At 36.4% G+C, this 18,520-nt stretch overlaps 1 protein-coding gene across 3 annotated transcripts in view; it reads right to left on the bottom strand.

Annotated features, from left to right (window-relative positions):
* FSTL5 (follistatin like 5) overlaps positions 1-18,520 on the bottom strand; it is a 728,230-nt gene that overhangs the window by 585,365 nt on the left and 124,345 nt on the right. The gene's annotated exons all lie outside the window — the stretch shown is intronic.

Here is an 18,520-nt window from a genome sequence, read left to right as displayed (position 1 = left end):
AATAAAAATGCATATTGGCAAATGTATATTTACTGAAACAGCCAACCCTATGTATAATTCTATTAGACTAAAACTTTGTACTCTGTCTCTTATTCTAACACATCCAGGCTTTGTGACTAAATTATGTACTGTCCTTTGTTAATTAATTGATTTTTTCCAGTTCTGATATATTTTTAATTCAGAGTATTTATTGTTCATTTAAACTAAAATTTAAATATGAAGTACAAATTCATGTATATTATATACATAAATATAAATTCCTTGCTTTAAAAGTACATTATTTTTTCATAATTTTAGGTCAAGCTGGTTTAAATTTTCCAAGTGGGTATTGAGGAAGAGAAAAATCTGTGTCTCTCTCATCTTTTGCCATTTTCTCATTCATTTACTCATTCATTCTTTCAACAAATTTGCATAGATCACTTCTATGTGCCAGACACTGCTCCAAGTGATAAGACTATGAAGGATGAAAAAACCGACCAAAAACTATGTCCTTTTGGAACCTAATTATTACATAAATGGTAATAAATTATATTTAGAAAAAGATATACCCTAAAAGGAGTTATTTTGTAGTGAATGACTGCAATTTTACACAGGTGTATAATGTTAAATAATTTTTGAATAAAATTCTGAGTGAGATGAGATGATATAACTGGGGAAAACATGTTTTAGGAGAGAAAAACAACTGCAAACTTCCTGAGATACAGGAGGTCTTGGCATTGTCAAAAATACCAAGGAGACCTGTGTAACAGGACAGGCTGAGTGAGGGGAGTTTTGTAGGAAGTTCAATCAAGGAGGCAACAGGGGCAGAAAGACTAGCACTGAGGTCCCTGGTTATTTCTTTGGTTTTTGCACTGAGAGAGCTGAAAAAGACATTGAGAGTTTCTTCTCCGATGACTAACATTATCTGAGTTACATTTCAGTAGAATCATTCTGGCTATTGAGAATAGTTTGAACAAGGGAAGGACAAAATTAGAGGGACCAGTAGAGAAGGTATTGCAGGAATCCTGGTGGGAGGTGATAATGGCTCAGAAAGGTGTGGTGTCAGTGGAGTTGGAATATCAGTTAGAGGTGGAAAGGTTTGTTGATAGAATAAGTGTTGGGTGTGAGATACAGTGCATAAAAAGGTGATCTCAAGTGTCTAAGCCAGTAGAAGAATGGCATTACCTCTAGATAAGGAAGATGGCCAAATAAGAAACACTTTTATCCCTTCTTGCCTTGCCTTCTGGTAGTGTCCCGCTTTGTTCATTTTTCTCTTGTCTGGCTACCCCTGTTCTATCTCCTGTACTGATTCCTTCTTGTTTCTTCAATTTCTAACTACTAGTTTCCTAGACACTGAGCCCTTAACTTTCTTTTATAAATCTCATTCCTTTGGTGATCTTTTCTACTCTTCTGGCCTTAAGTGCCATACTTTTCCTATGGACTCTCAAATTTATATCACTAGCTAATCCTCAACATTGTACTACAGATTCAAAGATTCAGCTTTACTTATTTTTTTAACATCTTTATTGGAGTGTAACTGCTTTACAATGGTGTGCCAGCTTCTGCTTTATAACAAGGTGAATCAGCTATACATATATCCCCATATCTCCTCCCTCTTGCGTCTCCCTCCCACACCCCCTATCCCACCGCTCTAGGTGGTCACAAAGCACTGAGCTGATCTCCCTGTTCTATGCAGCTGCTTCCCACTAGCTATCTATTTTGCATTTCGTAGTATATATAAGTCCATGCAACTCTCTCACTTCATCCCAGCTTACCCTTCCCCCTCCCTGTGGAATCTAAAAAGAAAAAAAAATGTTTATGAAGAACCTATGGGCAGGACAGGAATAAAGACGCAGAGGTAGAGAATGGACTTGAGGACTCAGCTTTATTTTTGACATCTCTGCTTGATTATCTAATAACAGCTTACCTATCATGTCTAAAACTAAACTTCTGATCTTCCCTGACTTCTTCCATCATCTTTCTCATCTTCTTCATCTCTCCATCTTCCTTGTTGTTTAGACACTTAAAATAATCCTTCCCTGTCTCTTAAGAGTAAAGAGCCTGACATTTTCATGGGTTTGATATTTGACTGTGATTTTACTTTGAATATCACTCTGAGGATGCAAAGTAGGGTGATGGTTAAAATACCTGGAACTTATGGAAGATATTTTAACAAGTTTCATAAATTTAGAAATCACCAGCCTATGTATAAATCATCAGTACTGCATCTGGAGAACATATAATAGAGTTGAATGATCTAGAACTGAATATTGTAAACAATATAAGAAAAATATAAAGTCGAATTAGCCAACAAAAGAGAATGCAAGGATAGACAAATTATAGGAGAACAAACAGGAGAGCATGGAATCATGGAATACCAGGGAATATATTATGTAAGTGTGAGATTTTCAATAGTATAGAATTATTATGACTGCTCTAGTAAAATTAGATCTAAGGCAATGCCCTTCAGATGAACTGACATATATGGAATCACTGATTTAAAAGAAAGCACATTTTTGATGGTGCTTGGACTTGGAAGTAAAACTGAAGTCATTCATTGAAGGAGAGGGTAATTGAGAAATATATGAAGTGGTAAAAATGGAATGAGAGAAACACAGCTGGGAAAGAATGGTCTAGGATGGTGTGTAGCTGAAGAGTGAAGGGAGGTCCACAGAGGTATAGTGTTTGTTTTGCTCACTTGTCTTTTTGTTTTATTTTGTATAAATTTATAATATATTATTTACATAAGTGAGAATTGAGAAAGTCTAAATGATAGGAGATAAATAGTAGAAATGGAGACGATTAAGATAAAAGGGAGAGATGATTAGACTAACTTTATAAGGTATTGAAAAAGTAGATGTGATAAAGAACAAAAGTGGGGAAAAAATTTAGTTAGAAAGACCACCAGTTCCTCTAATGTAACCGGTGGGCATAGGAAGGCATGGTTATAAATGCAGGAGTTTTGTAGGTTTGATATGATGAATTAAACATGTTCAATCTGTGATGATTTATTTTCTTTATGTAATAGAAGGAAAGTCTGCTGAGTGGTGAAGTAGGATGGCTTGTCAAAAATTTGTGGAGATAGCGCAGATTTTAAATGCACTGGTTTTTGTGAGGTCAATTGAGTAAAACAGCTTGGTGTTTTTGAAATCCTAACTGAGTTTTGCCATCATAAATATACAGTGACTTATTTTAACTATAGTCAAATAGGCTTAGCACTCACTGATATTTATTTTATTTTATTATTTTCTTAACACTCAATTCTCTATTTGTACAATTGTATGTAATTATAAATTACCAATGAAATATCCTTAAAAATTTTACAAATGGTAAATGTTTAAGAAGCCTGCATTTACAGAAGATAAATTAATTATTAATTTAATTTATGGACTGAGAAGAGTAGGAACAGACTTGTAATGTAGGAAGGTAAAAGATAAACTACCTCATTTATTCCTAAACTTGTATTAGAACCCTGTCAGTGTGTTTGTGTGTGTGTGTGTGTGTGTGTGTGTGTGTGTGTTTATACACATATATGTATAATTTAGGATTTTCAAAGTAATAACCGTTCCAATTTGTTTCTATCACTAAAATATCACATTGTTCACTAAGCAATATGTATTATCCACAATTTTATTTTACAAACTATCACTTTATATTTTAAATGTTAATTTTTAAATGAGGAAACGTTAAGAAGAAAACTATAATTATTTAATTATGTGATAAGTCTTAAGAGGTCAGAAAAATTTTTTACCCTGTCTGCATGATACTTTTGAGAACCATTCTTACGTTATGAAAACTTAGGTCTTGTCCATAATAGAAGAAGTGCCAATCTCTTGGTATATCTCAATTTTAATATTCTTCCAAAACGTTTTCTGACAAAGTGGTCTTGTCTTAAAATAAGAAATATATATTTGGCTATGTATCAAAGCTAAATCAAAGCAGACGATTCACGTTTTACTTCATACCACACCATTTCTTGGAAGAATCCCAAAGTGCTATCTTTATTACATAAATAGACTACAAGAAATCCAGCTCAATAGTAGAAATGGGCAAACAGATCCTTTCAGACAGTATGTTAAAGATTAGCAAAGACAATCTGGACAGAAGTATGGATTCAGAAGAAATACATGATTGTAAGATATGAATTTCTTAAATATTAAACAAAATACAACATAATGAGTGGAGCATAGCTAAGCCAGTGTAAAATTAAGTCAAGTTGGAAGCAGTAATTTTTAAAATGAGATGTGGTGGTCCTAAAATATCTAAGCAAACTAAAATATAGGCAAATAACATCAATGCACAGCAACCTGTGCAGAATTTTTTTTTTTTTTTGCGGTACGCCGCCCTCTCATTGTTGTGGCCTCTCCCACTGCAGAGCACAGGCTCTGGACGCGCAGGCTCAGCAGCCATGGCTCACGGGCCCAGCCGCTCTGCAGCACGTGGGATCTTCCCGGACCAGGGCACGAACCCGTGTTCCCTGCATCGGCAGGCGGACTCTCAACCACTGCTCCACCAGGGAAGCCCATGTGCAGAATTTAAATGGGCAGAATGTTATCACTCTAGAAGATATTATTAAGAATGTTTCTTATCTAGTATTTGGATTTTGGTATGATATTTATTAACATCTGATGATGGCTATATTATAAAAATGTATGTCTTATGATCAAACACTAAAACTAATTACCTGGCTATGACAACTTCAAGCATAATTTATCTTGTTTCTTCCTTCTGGCTGTGAATCACATGCTCTCTGGGAAGAGAAGAAACCACCTGAACCCTGAGTGCATCATGTCCATCATAACAGCACTGAGTTATAATCATCAGACTATCAGTGAATTGTCCTCCCATTCCATGTTATAAAGCTTAAATCACTTTAAGGAAAAGGCATGAAGTCTATACAGGTAATACCCACGGATACATTTTTTTTAATTGCATATGTATGATATTAGAATAATGAGGCTCCTTATATGCCCTTTGGTCAATACTAGGAATCCCACCAGCTTCCCTTTACACAGAGGGGTGTAGAATGAAACAGGTGCAGCTAGAATTAAATTGGTTCCTTAGAAAAGTAAACAGATTGTCTCTCTGTCTCACTTAATCTTTCACTGGAATATACATGATAATAACCAGTCTATACTAGCAATACATGAAGGAAGTAGGGCTCATCAAGGGTGTAAAATGCAAGAGTCTTCCCTCCTTTAATACAAGAGTAATGAAGAAAAGATTTCTGGGTTGCTATGGTTTTTCCTCAGCCCCATGTGACTCAGTTTGCATTTGGCCATTAATTAAAAGCTATGGTAAGCCCATGATAATTACTACCTAGATAATTAACATGATAATATCAGAAAGTTGTTGTCTTCTTAAGGAGACCCCTTTGTTTCAAACATAATGTTTCCTTCGGTTGAATTGGTGGCATAGGCTAAGAGAATATAGACTTCACCTCTTTACAGTTAAGAGGGAGAAAAGGTATTTTTATTTATTTATTTTTCTTTGCCAATAGTTTGTAATGAAGCACACTCAAACTGTGTTTAGGTTGGTCGTGTGCTGCAAAAAGTAACTTCTGTCATGGAATGTAAGACAAATCAAATTTATGGAAGAGTTTTCCAGGCATATTGAATAAAGCCCACAATGAATCAATTAACTTAAAATTTAAAAATTAACAAATGATACAACGAAGTCTGTAGTAACCAGAAGTGATGTGTCCTAGATGAGGTAATCTTCCTCCCAATTCATATGATCCCCACTTGTTCTTGAAGTAAATCGATGCCATCAGTCACCAAAGGTGGCTTTATGTATATACACAGTAGTGCTCTACAAGCTCAGGTCAATGTATGCAATTTTAAACTCATGACTAAAGGTCAATAGATTCTAACAGTGAAAACAGTCAATGGATGGAAAGGAAGCATATATAAATATAAATTTTGGAGACAAACATAAAGATTATTAATTTTAGAAGGCCGCCTAGTTTAAATTCCTTCTCAGAGTTCTTCCCTTCTCTTCGATGTAAATAATAGTTTCCCAGACAAATACCAACAAACAAAATTTGTGAGTTGCTAATTTGCAGTGGAGTACTCATGTTCAATATGTATTTGTTTAACATTTCCATGTGCTAGGTGGTAAAAATATAAAACATTAAATGTTTTTATGATATTTATTAGAGCTATTCAGTAATATAGATTGTAAATTCATGGAAATTGGGAATAGAAGACTTTCAGTGGAGCTGATCCACCACAACCTTGTAACAAATCTCTTCTACGCCATTCTGATGCATGCATACCCATGAACACATGAGCTCTCTCCCCCAGGCCTTCAATGCACACACTCACGCACACACACATATGTACATACATTTCCTCAAACATATTTTGTTGCTGGCAATTTAGTTATAAAATGTCTGGAAAATAAGAGATATCACAATCATAATGCAGTGTATCTAGCCTCCTAAATCTTGGGTTTATCAATGTATTTTTAATAAACTGTAATGGTGAATTTTCAGTCTTACTACGTTTAATCACAATCCTCTTATCTTTTAAGATCCTTCCCTTTGGAATTTAAGCCATGTTTCTGATTTACTTTTTTAAGTTTTTTAAAATTAATTTTTATTGGATATAGTTGCTTTACAGTGTTGGATTAGTTTCTACTGTACAGCAAAGTGAATCAGCTATACGTATACATATATCCCTCTTTTTTGGATTTCCTTCCCATTTAGGTAACTGCAGAGCATTGAGTAGAGTTCCCTGTGCTATACAGTAGGTTCTTATTAGTTATCTGTTTTATGCATAGTATCAATAGTGTATATATGTCAATCCCAATCTCCCAATTCATCCCAACCCCCGTTTACCCCCTTGGTGTCCATATGTTTTTTCTCTCTGTCTGTAACTCTATTTCTGCTTTGCGAATAAGATCATCTACAATTTTTCAAGATTCCACATGTTTCTGATTTAATATCACCTTTGCAACAAGCCCCAATCCCTATCCATTCTTTCTAAAACAACACCCCCATTATTATTTGATTTTCTTAACTTTTTGTTCATTTTTCACATAAGTGACCACTTCCTGGGATAATATGTATTTATTTGCACATGATATGTTCCCGTTACTGGGGTATATTTCCCACACATCTTAACTGGTATATCCACAGTGTCTAGAAAAGCATCTACAAGAGAGTGAGCACCATTCCTAATACAGTGTCTGAACTCTAGAATTTAACAGCCTAGTGAAGAAGAAACAGGTAAAACACAACGTGTGAAATAAAACGTGACATTCAATAGTGTAATTGTGTATAAAATCTACAGGGAAAGGTCAAGGGAGCAATGCATTTTGTCTTAGTTAACTGAGGCAGGTGAAGGGAAGCTTTGTGAGTGTGGAGAACTAGGGATACACAGAGAGATGAAGAGGTTGTAAGAATAATTACAGAATTATTAATTAAGAATAATTGCTGTAGCTGATCTCTACAGCAAAGGGAAGGAGAAGATTCTGTGCAGAAGACAGCACGAAAGAAGTTAAGGATCCATGAGGTTGCACGGTAAGACTGCAGAACTGCAGACAGTGTTCATGGTAGTGCAGAGCTGGTATGGTAAACATTAAATACAGTTGGGCAACTAGTAATTTTCAGCTTTTTATGACATGAAAGTAATTTTCTTAATTTTTTAAAGAAATGTCATCAGCTATATTAATAGTCTAACAAACATAACATATGTTAAACATATGTTAAATTTGATGTTAATAGTCTAACATATAACATATGTTTAACATATGTTAAAATTTGATAAAATATTTGCTATGATATATATATATATATATGAGAGAGAGAGAGATCTAGCTCTATATAGACATTCAAAGTACAAGCTATAAAAGCTATAGACTGTCAATCTACAGCTGTTTCTCTTTTGGCTTAATTTGTTGGTGTGATGTCATTAATTCTGAAGTCAAAGAATAGATATATATAACTGAATCACTTTGCTGTACACCTGAAACTAACACAACATTGTAAATCAACTATACTCCAATATAAAATAAAAAGTTAAAAAAATTGTAGTTGCTTCTTATTGTAGGTTCATATTATATTTGATATTTTTACGGGATTTTAAGGAGAAAAGAGAACTTGTTATTGGATTGATGGATAGCAATATAAAACTTAGAAAGACTGCCAATTAATAACTATCATTTATTATTGAGAATATACTTTGTCAATAAACTATATCCTGCAATGAAGAAACTATAAATACTTATAGCCAGGTATCCCAGGTAACCCCAAATTGATATGAGATATTCTTGGCACAGGTAACCATGGGGCGTTTTGAGGAAGATAAGAACAGTGGTCAGTAGCATGGAGTCTAAGCATCAACACACCAGTTGACTCCCAATAGGCAGAGAGACCATTTGCAAGTGTCAATGAAAAGAAAACTGAGGCTTAAGGAATACAAGGAGAAGAAGGAGAATTAGTAGGCGGAGAAGAAGGAGATGGAGAGGAAGAGAAGGAATAGGAGGAGGAGAAGCTGGGAGATTAAAACACTCATATCAGTTTTACTAGGTGGCAAGCAATTTTTAAGTTGTTTACATATATTATCTCATCTGAGGTGACCAAAAGTCACAGCCTAGCTTCCCCTACTTGCATTTTCAAACTGTAAGTTCATGAAGTTCTCTAGGGGGTGATGACCATGACATGTACAGAAGTATTTTCAAGCAAATATGATTACATGAGACCTGAGCCCAAACTTGAGTTAAACTGCCCTTATAAAGAGGTGAGCTGCCCAACTGAGATCTTCCTAGAAAAGGTAGAAGAATATTTGATAGAATTTTCATTGATGCTTAGCCAGGTAGGTGGCAAGAGCTATTGTAATATCAGCTTAATTTTCACCAAAAGGTAAGTGAGACCTTTGGCATGGTTTACAATTGTTTACTTTTTTCAACTTTATTGAGGAATAATTGACAAAAATACTTGTATATATTTAAGGTATACAACCTGATGGTATTATAAATATTTTCAAAAACACACAGTGTGGAATGATTACCAAAATCAAGACAATTAACACATTGATCATATTACATGGTTAATTCTTTTTGGGTGTGGTGAGAATGTTTAAGATCTCTCAGCAACTTTCATGTACAGTCATTAGTTGGTATCTGCAGGGATTGGGTTCAGGACCTCCAAGGATACCAGAATCCATGGGTGCTCAAGTTCCTTATATAAAATGGCATAGTAGAGGTGGCCCTCCATATCCATGGGCTCCACATCTGCAGATATGGAGAGACCACTGTATACAATATGGGGTTGTTATTATTAAATATAGTCAATGTACTGTACGCTTAGACCCTCAGACTTATTCTTCCTGTAACTTCTTATGATTTCTTTTAAATTTGTACCCTTTGACCTGCATCACCCCATTTCCCTTCCCCTCAACACTTGCAACCACCATTCTATTCTTTGTCTCTATGAAATTGACTTTTTAAAAATATTCCACATATTGGTGATACTATACAGCATGTGTCTTTCTCCATCTGGCTTATTTCACTTAGCATAATGATCTCCAGTTTCATTAGTGTTGCCCCAAACGGCAGTATTTCCATGTTTTAATGGCTGAATACTACTGCATTTTCAGTATCTATTCTTCTGTCCATTGACACTTAGGTTGCTTCCATGTGCTGGCTATTGTCTAATGCTAAAGGAACATAAGGGTGCAGATATCTCTTCCAGATAGTAATTTCTTTTCCTTCAGATATATACCCAGAAGTGGGAATTCTGGATCATACTGTAGGTTTATCTTAATTGTTTTGAAGAAAAACTCTACCATTTTCTATAATATCTGTAGCAATTTACATTCCCATCGACAGTGCACTAGGGTTCCCTTTTCCCCACTTCTTCTTAAACACTTGTTATCTTTTGTCTTTTTGATAATAGCCATTATAACAGGTGGTGAGATGATACCTCATTGCACTTTTGATTTGCGCTTCCCTGATGATTAGTGATGTTGAGCACATTTTTATGTATTAGTTAGCCATTTGGATATATTCTTTGGAAAAATGTCTATTTAGCTATTTTTCCTATTTTTAATTGGATTATTTGCTTGTTTGTTATTGAGCTGTATAAGTTATTTATATTTTAAACTAACCGTTTATCAGATACATGATTTGTAAATATTTTCTCTCATTCTGTAGGCTGCTTTCTAATTTATTGATTGTTTCCTTTGCTCTGCTGAAGGTTTTTTGTTTGATTTAGTCCCACTTATTTTTGCTTTTGTTGCTTATGATTTGGAGTCATTTCCAAAAAATAAATAATTTTTTCCTGTTTTCTTCCACTAGTTTTACCATTTCAGATCTTACAAGTAGGTCTTAATCCATTTTAAGTTAATTTTTATGAGTGTTGTAAGACAGAGTTCCAGTTTTAATCTTCTGCATGTGGATACCCAGTTTTCCTAGCACCATTTACTGAAGAGGCTATCCTTTTCCCATTGCATGTTCTGGGTGCCCTTGTCAAAAATTAGCTGACCTTGTATGTGTGGCTGATGTATGGGCTCTTGATTCTGTTCCACTGGTCTACGCACTTCCTTTTATTCCAGTACCATATTATTTTGATTACCTAAGTTTGAAATATAATTTGAAATCAGGTGTGAAGCCTCCTACTTTGTTCTTTCTTCTCCAGATTGTTATGGCTCTTTGGGATCTTTTGTCGTTTCATTCAAACGTCAGGATAGATTTTTTTTCCATTGGTGAAAAATGTCATTGGAATTACAGGCACTGAATCTGTTATCTCATTGGGTAATATGGACATTTTCACAATATTAATTCTTCTAATTCAAGAACGTGGGATATCTTTCCATTTATTTGTATCTTCTTCAATTTCTTTCATCTGTATCTCATAGTTTTCAGTGTATAGGTGTTTCACTTCCTTGGTTAAGTTTATCGTTTTTGATGCTATTGTAAATGGGACTGCAAGGTTTCTGCTGAGGAATCTGATGATAGCCTTTCTCTTTAGGGTTCCCTTGTATTTGGTGAGTCTTTTTTTCTCTTACTGCATTCAAAATTCTTTCTCTGTGTTTGATTTTTGAGGGTTTGATTATAACGTGTCTTGGTGAAGATCTCTGAGTTGAATCTATTTGGGGATGTTTGAGCTTCATGTACCTGGATGGCTATATCTCTTCCCAGATCTGGAAAGCTTTCAGCCATATTTCTTTAAATAAGTTTTCTGTCCTTTTCGCCTTCTCCCTTTTCCTTCTGGGACTTCTATAATGCAAATATTGTTTTTCTTAATGGTGTGCCATAATTCACCTAAGCTTTCTTACTCTTTTTCATTCTTATTCTTTTTTCTCATCTGATTCAATAATATCAAGAGATGTCTTCAAATTCACATTTTCTTTCTAATGCTTGATAGAGCCTGGTATTTAAGCTCCCTGTTTCCTTTTTCATTTTTAGTCACTGTTTTTTTTTTCAGCTCTAGATGTCTGGTCAGTTCTTTTTTTTTATGATTTCTATCTCTGTGTTGAAAGTCTCGTTTTGTTCATGCATTCTTTTACTAGTTCATTGACTCTTTTGTCTGTGCTCCCTTAAATCTCACTGAGCTTTCCTTAAAATAATTATTTTGAATTATTTTTTAGGTATCTTGCAGATCTCCATTTCTCTGAGGTCAGTTACTGGAAAATTATTGTGTGCCTTTGGTGGTGTCATGTTTCCTTGCTTTTTCACGTTTCTGTTGCTTTACACTGATGTCTGCTTATTTGATTGAGCAGTCCTCTCTTCTAGACTTTTCAGACTGGATTTAATGTGGAAATATTTTCACCTGAAGGTATCTACAAGAGTGCTGGCTGGGTGGGGTGCAGTGTCTTTGGTTCCAAGGAGGTCACATGAAACTCCATCAGTCTAGGTTAATGTTGGCAAAGAGAGTGGGTGGTCTTCTGTGGCTGAGACTACAGAGGTTCTGTGAGTGGCTGTGGCAGCTAGAGCTATTGCAGTCCGCGGAGGTGAAGGCTCTTAGAGTCCTTCTATTCTTTTTTGCCCATGGGAGGATATTCTCTCCAAGAGATCCCTCCTGGTGCCAGGGCTGACACTCTACTCTCAGAATAGCAGTGGAGCCAGGACCCTCGGATCAGGTGCACATTGACCTTCCACAGTGCCTGGATCTTGGGGGCACAGATGCACTTGCAGCAGTGGTGGTGTCAGTGTCTAAGGTGCAGGAGTGTGAAAATCTCCTATGGAACTGGGGTCTGGGTCTCTGGGGCTCACTGCGTTGACTCAGGCTGCAGAGGATGGGAGAGGATACAGCAGTAGCAAGGCCCTGGGTTGACAGAGTACAGTGGTGGCTTGTGCCTAGGGAACAGAGGGCAGTAGCTGCATGCTCTGAGGGTGGAGGATCAAAGTCCTGACTCTAGTCCCAGGAGGGATTGCAGAACAGCAGCAACTCAGCACCAGTGATAGCAAGCAAGTCAAAGTCACAACTTAGAACTCTGGGCACAGAGCCATAGCAGTGCAGCCTGGTGATGGTGGGTCAAAGCTGAAACATGATCTGGGTTAGTCACAGAACAGCAGCAGCTTGGACCCAGTGATGGTGGGACAAAGTTGCAACTTAGAAGCCCAGTGGCCACACAGAGCTACAGCAGTGCAGTCACAGTGATGGTGGATCAAAGCCTTGACTTAGAACTTGGGCAGGGGGTGGGGGCAGAGCAGCAGCAGCTCTGGTCCTACAGATAGTGAGGCACTGTGGTGTTCCAATCCTGGAGAGCAGGCCAAAGCAGTGAGGCAGTGAGTGGGGCCCCTGTGTGTAGGTCTCACTACAGACATCTCTAGCTCCAGACGAGATGAACAGGCAGGAACTCTGGGCAGCTCCATCAGCTGGGTTTAGTATTCGTGAAGACTGTGGGGGTCTTCAGTAGCAAAGGCTGCAAACATCCATGGCAGTGAGGCTTGCATGGGATAAAATACCTCCAAGGGATAACTCTTGGTGCTGAGCTGCTCTGGATTGGGGTAAAGGGTGATGCAGGTAAAATGTTCCCTATGTTTTTCTGTGCAGTGATCCTGAGACTTTTAGCTTCACAGGATTTCTACTGCCCTTTATTATGATACAGAATTTTCCGAGAGCTACTTTCATCAGTTTGCAGTTGTTGTTTATCGGTTTTGTTGTGTTTCTGGGGGAGACTACATCTAGCCCTCCATCTTGCTGACAGAACCTCCTGTTTACAATCGTTGTCAAAGTCTCTTCCCTCAAAAAATTTACAATATACACTAAGGACTGAAACATATGCAAGATATAAAAAAAGTAAAATCCCAGGATAGTTTACAGATGACATTCAATAACATATTACAGACAAGATACAATTTTGTGGTCAGTAATTCATCTGGTCTACCCACTGCTGTTAATATTGTTTTCACCCCCTTTAGGAAATGCATTTAGTAGTACACACATGCATATTTAAATCTGACAATTAAAACCTTATTGACTCTATAAGCATGTTATTTTCTTTCTTTCTTTTTTACTCGATCTTTATTGGAGTATAATTGCTTCACAATACTGTGTTAGTATCTGTTGTACAACAAAGTGATTCAGCCATATGCATACATATATCCCCATATCCCCTCCCTCATGAACTTCCCTCCCACCTTCCCTATCCCACCTCTCTAGCTCATCGCAAAGCACTGAGCTGATCTCCCTGTGCTCTGCTGCTGCTTCCCACTACCTCCCTAACGTGGGAAGGGAAACTGTCACCTAAGTCCAGGAAGCAAAGAGAGTCCTATACAGGATAAACCCTAGGAGAAACACACCAAAACACATATTAATCAAACTAACAAAAATTAAATTCAAAAAAAATATTAAAAGTGGAAAGGGAAAAACAAAAAAAAATATACAAAGGAATACCCATAAGGTTGTCAGCTGATTTTTCAGCAGAAACTCTGCAGATCAGAAGGGACTGGCAGGATATACTTAAAGTTATGAAAGAGAAAAACCTACAACCAAGATTACTCTACCCAGCAAGGGTCTCATTCAGATTTCCCAGAGAAATCAAAAGCTTTTCAGATAAGCAAAAGCTAAGAGAATTCAGTAGCACCAAACCAGCTTCACAACAAATGCTAAAGAAACTTCTCTAGGCAGGAAACACAAGAGAAGGAAAAGACACACAAAAACAAGCCCAAAACAATTAAGAAAATGGTAATAGAAGCATATATATCAATAGTAACCTTGAATGTAAATGGATTAATTGCCCCAACCAAAAGACACATACTGGCTGAATGGATACAAAAACAAGACCCATATATATTCTGTCTACAAGACACCCACTTCAGACCTAGGGACACATACAGACTGAAAGTGAGGGAGTGGAAAAAGTTATTCCATGCAAATGGAAATCAAAAGAAAGCTGGAGTATCAATACTCATATCAGATAAAATAGACTTTAAAATAAAGACTGTTAAAAGAGATAAGGAAGGACACCACATAATGATCAAGGGATCAATCCAAGAAGATATAACAATTATAAATGTTTATGCACTCAACATAGGAGCACCTCAACACATAAGGCAAATGCTAACAACCATGAAATGGGAAACCAACAGTAATGCAATAATAGTAGGGGACTTCAACAACCCACTTACTCCAATGGACAGATCATCCAAACAAAATAAATAAGGAAACACAAGCTTTAAAAGACACAATAGACCAAATAGATTTAATTGATATTTATAGAACATTCCACCCGAAAGTGGCAGAATACACTTTCTTTTCAAGGGTACACGGAACAGTCTCCAGGGTAGATCACACCTTGGGTCACAAATCGCCTCAGAAAATTTAAGAAAATTGAAATTATGTCAAGCATCTTTTCTGACCAGAGTGTTATGAGATTGGAAATCAATTACAGAAAAAAGAACCCTGTAAAAACCACAAATATGTGGAGGCTAAACAGTGTGCTACTAAATAACCAAGACATCACTGAAAAAATCAAAGAAGAAATAAAAAAGTACATAGAAACAAATGACAATGAAAACACAACGACCCAAAACCTACGGGATGCAGCAAAAGCAGCTCTAAGATGGAAGTTTATAGCAATTCAATCTCCCCTCAACAAACAAGAAAAATCTCAAATACACAATCTAACCCCACACCTAAATCAACTAGAGAAAGAAGAACAAAGAAAATCCAAAGTTAATAGAAGGAAAGAAATCATAAAGATCAGAGCAGAAATAAATGAAATAGAAACAAGAAAACAATAACAAAGATCAATAAAACTAAAAGCTGGTTCTTAGAGAAGATAAACAAAATTGATAAACCCTAAGCCAGACTCATCAAGAAAAAAAGGGAGAGGATGCAAATCAATAAAATTAGAAATGAAAAAGGAGAAATCACAACTGACGCCACAGAAATACAAAGGATTGGGCTTCCCTGGTGGCGCAGTGGTTGAGAGTCTGCCTGCCAATGCAGGGGACACGGATTTGTGCCCCAGTCTGGGAAGATCCCACATGCCATGGACCAGCTAGGCCCATGAGCCATGGCCGTTGAGCCTGTGCGTCCAGAGCCTGTGCTCTGCAAGGGGAGAGGCCACAACAGTGAGAGGCCCACATACTGCAAAAAAAATAAAAAAGTAAAAAAAAAGAAATACAAAAGATTATAAGAGACTACTACAAACAGCTATAGGCCAATAAAATGGACAGCGATGAAGAAATGGGCAGATTCTTGGTGAGGTGTAATTGTCCAAGACTGAACCAGGAAGAACTAGAAAATATAAACAGACCTATCACAAGTAATGAAATTGAAACTGTAATTAAAAATCTTCCAACAAACAAAAGTCCAGGACCAGATGGCTTCACAGGTGAAATTTATCACACATGTCGCGAAGAGCTAAAACCAATTCTTCTCAAACTCTTCCAAAAAATTGCAAGGGAGGAACACTCCCAAACTCATTCTACGAAGCCACCATCACCCTGATACCAAAACCAGAAAAAGATATCACAAAAAAAGAAAATTATAGACCAATAACACTGATGAACATAGACACAATAATCCTGAACAAATACTAGCAAGCAGAATCCAACAACATATTAAAAGGATCATACACCATGATTGAGTGAGATTTATCCAAGGGATGCAAGGATTCTTCGATATATGCAAATCAATCAATGTGATGGACCACATTAATAAGTTAAGGAATAAAAACCATATGATCATCTCAGTAGATGCAGAAAAAGCTTTTGACAAAATTCAACACCCATTTATGATAAAAAAACTCTCCAGAAATGGGCATAGAGGGAACCTACCGCAACGTAATAAAGGCCATATATGACAAACCCACAGAAAAAATCATACTTAATGGTCCAAAACTGAAAGCATTTACACTAATGCTTGTCAGGAAAAAGACAAGGGTGTCCACTCTCAATACTCTTATTCAACGTAGTTTTGGAAGTCCTACCCACAGCAATCAGAGAAAAAAGAAATAAAAGGAATACAAATTGGAAAAGAAGAAGTAAAACAGTCACTGTGTGCAGATGACTTGACACTATATATAGAATATCCTAAAAATGCCACCAGAAAACTACTAGAACTAATCAATGAATTTGGTAAGGTTGCAGGATACAAAATTAACACACAGAACTCTGGTATTTCTATACATTAACAATGAAAAATCAGAAGGAGAAATAATCCTATTTACCATCATAACAAAAAGAATAAAATACCCAGGAATAAAGTTACCTAAGGAGGCAAAAGACTTGTACTGAGAAAACTATAAAACACTCATGAAAGAAGTCAAAGATGACATAAACAGATGGAAATATATACCATGTTCTTGGATTGGAAGTATCAATATTGTGAAAATGACTATACTACCCAAAGCAATCTACAGATCCAATGCAATCCCTATCATACTACCAATGGCATTCTTCACAGAATTAGAACAAAAAATTTTACAATTTGTATGGAAACAAAAAAGACCCTGAATAGTCAAAGCAATCTTTTTTTTTTAACATCTTTATTGGAGTATAATTGCGTTACAATGGTGTGTTCGTTTCTGCTTTACAACAAAGTGAATCAGCTAAACATATACATATATCCCCATATCTCTTCCTGCCAAAGCAATCTTGAGAAAGAAAAATGGAGCTGGAGGATCAGGCTCCCTGACTTCAAACTATACTACAAAGCTACAGTAAGCGAGACAATATGGTACTGGTACAAAAACAGAACTATAGATCAATGGTACAGGATAGAAAGCCCAGAGATAAACCCATGCACATATGTCGCCTAAATTACAACAAAGCAGGCAAGAACAAACAATGGAGAAAAGACAGCCTCTTCAATAAGTGGTGCTGGGAAAACTGGACAGTTACATGTAAAAGAATGAAATTAGAACACTACCTAACACCATACACAAAAATAAACTCCAAATGGATTAAAGACCTAAATGCAAGACCAGAAATTATAAAACTCTTAGAGGAAAACAATAGGAAAAACACTCTATGTCATAAACCACAGCAAGATATTTTTAGGCATATTATTTTCTTTCCACACCTTTTATGGGTTTCAAGTCACCAAGAGTTTAAAATCATTAAGCAAATGAAGACACAAGTAGAAATAAGAAAACTATAGTAATGGGTAGTGCAAAAATGTTGGGACTGTTGAGATTGAGTAATATTATAAACTAGATGTGCTGAAAAATATACTCTCAGAGATATAGGTCCACAATCAGAGGGGCTAGCTGGAAATTTACACTGTTGGCTAATGCTGAAAGAGTGAGCATTTATCCCACTCAGTATACCCTATGTGGGGAGGGCAGACAAAAGATCTTGGGACAGTGCAAATTGCAGTGTTAGAACTAAGATGCTGGCAAGATGCTAAGACGCTTGATGTGAACTGGGAACATTTTTTTCAACTTCTATTGTCTGCTAATTCTTTGGAAAAATATATAAAGCAAATTAAAACATGCAAGTAAGAGCCTATAAAAGATATGATAAACTACTGGGAAGTTCAGAGGTTGTCATGACTGGTGTAGGTGGCCAGTGAGAAGTGGTTGGAGAAGAGATAGAAATCTTTGGAGATTTGCTCTTCCCTCCACTTCTATCTAGCTACAAAAGCCTTATAAGTGCCCTTTCCACTGGTACTGTAACACATATGTCTGCTGCAAAAACCCCAAAGCCCACTGTCAGCAGAATACTTTCAGTGCAGCTCAAGCCCCCAGCTGGAGTGAGCTGGCTGATTATATATTCTTGCTCATGTATTTCTCTACCTACTGTATTTCAAGATCACAAGGATTTATGGATTACAATCTAAGGGCACTACAGCTTCACAACATTGTTCCTTTCAAAGAGTTGAAAGGTAAACTTCTCAGTACAGGAGTTCATGGAACATTTGTAGTACCGGGAAGATCAGAAATGGTTCTTTGGTGCCTAAGGATCTTAACACTGCAGTCTCTTACTCTCTTTTGAATCAAATTAGAATCAGGATTAACAGGGAGCAGTGCCTAAACATGATTTTGCAGATCAAAACATCTAGGCATCTTAATACAATTACTAGAAGATAAAGACAAATAGACAACATAAACCATAGGAGATAATTATAATTTTAAAATAA

Source organism: Phocoena sinus, chromosome 5 (assembly GCF_008692025.1).
Source record: "Phocoena sinus isolate mPhoSin1 chromosome 5, mPhoSin1.pri, whole genome shotgun sequence".
NCBI classification, from domain to species: Eukaryota; Metazoa; Chordata; class Mammalia; order Artiodactyla; family Phocoenidae; genus Phocoena; species Phocoena sinus.
The sequence above is the reverse complement of the archived record's forward strand: the minus strand, read 5'-3'. Positions and strand labels throughout refer to the sequence as shown.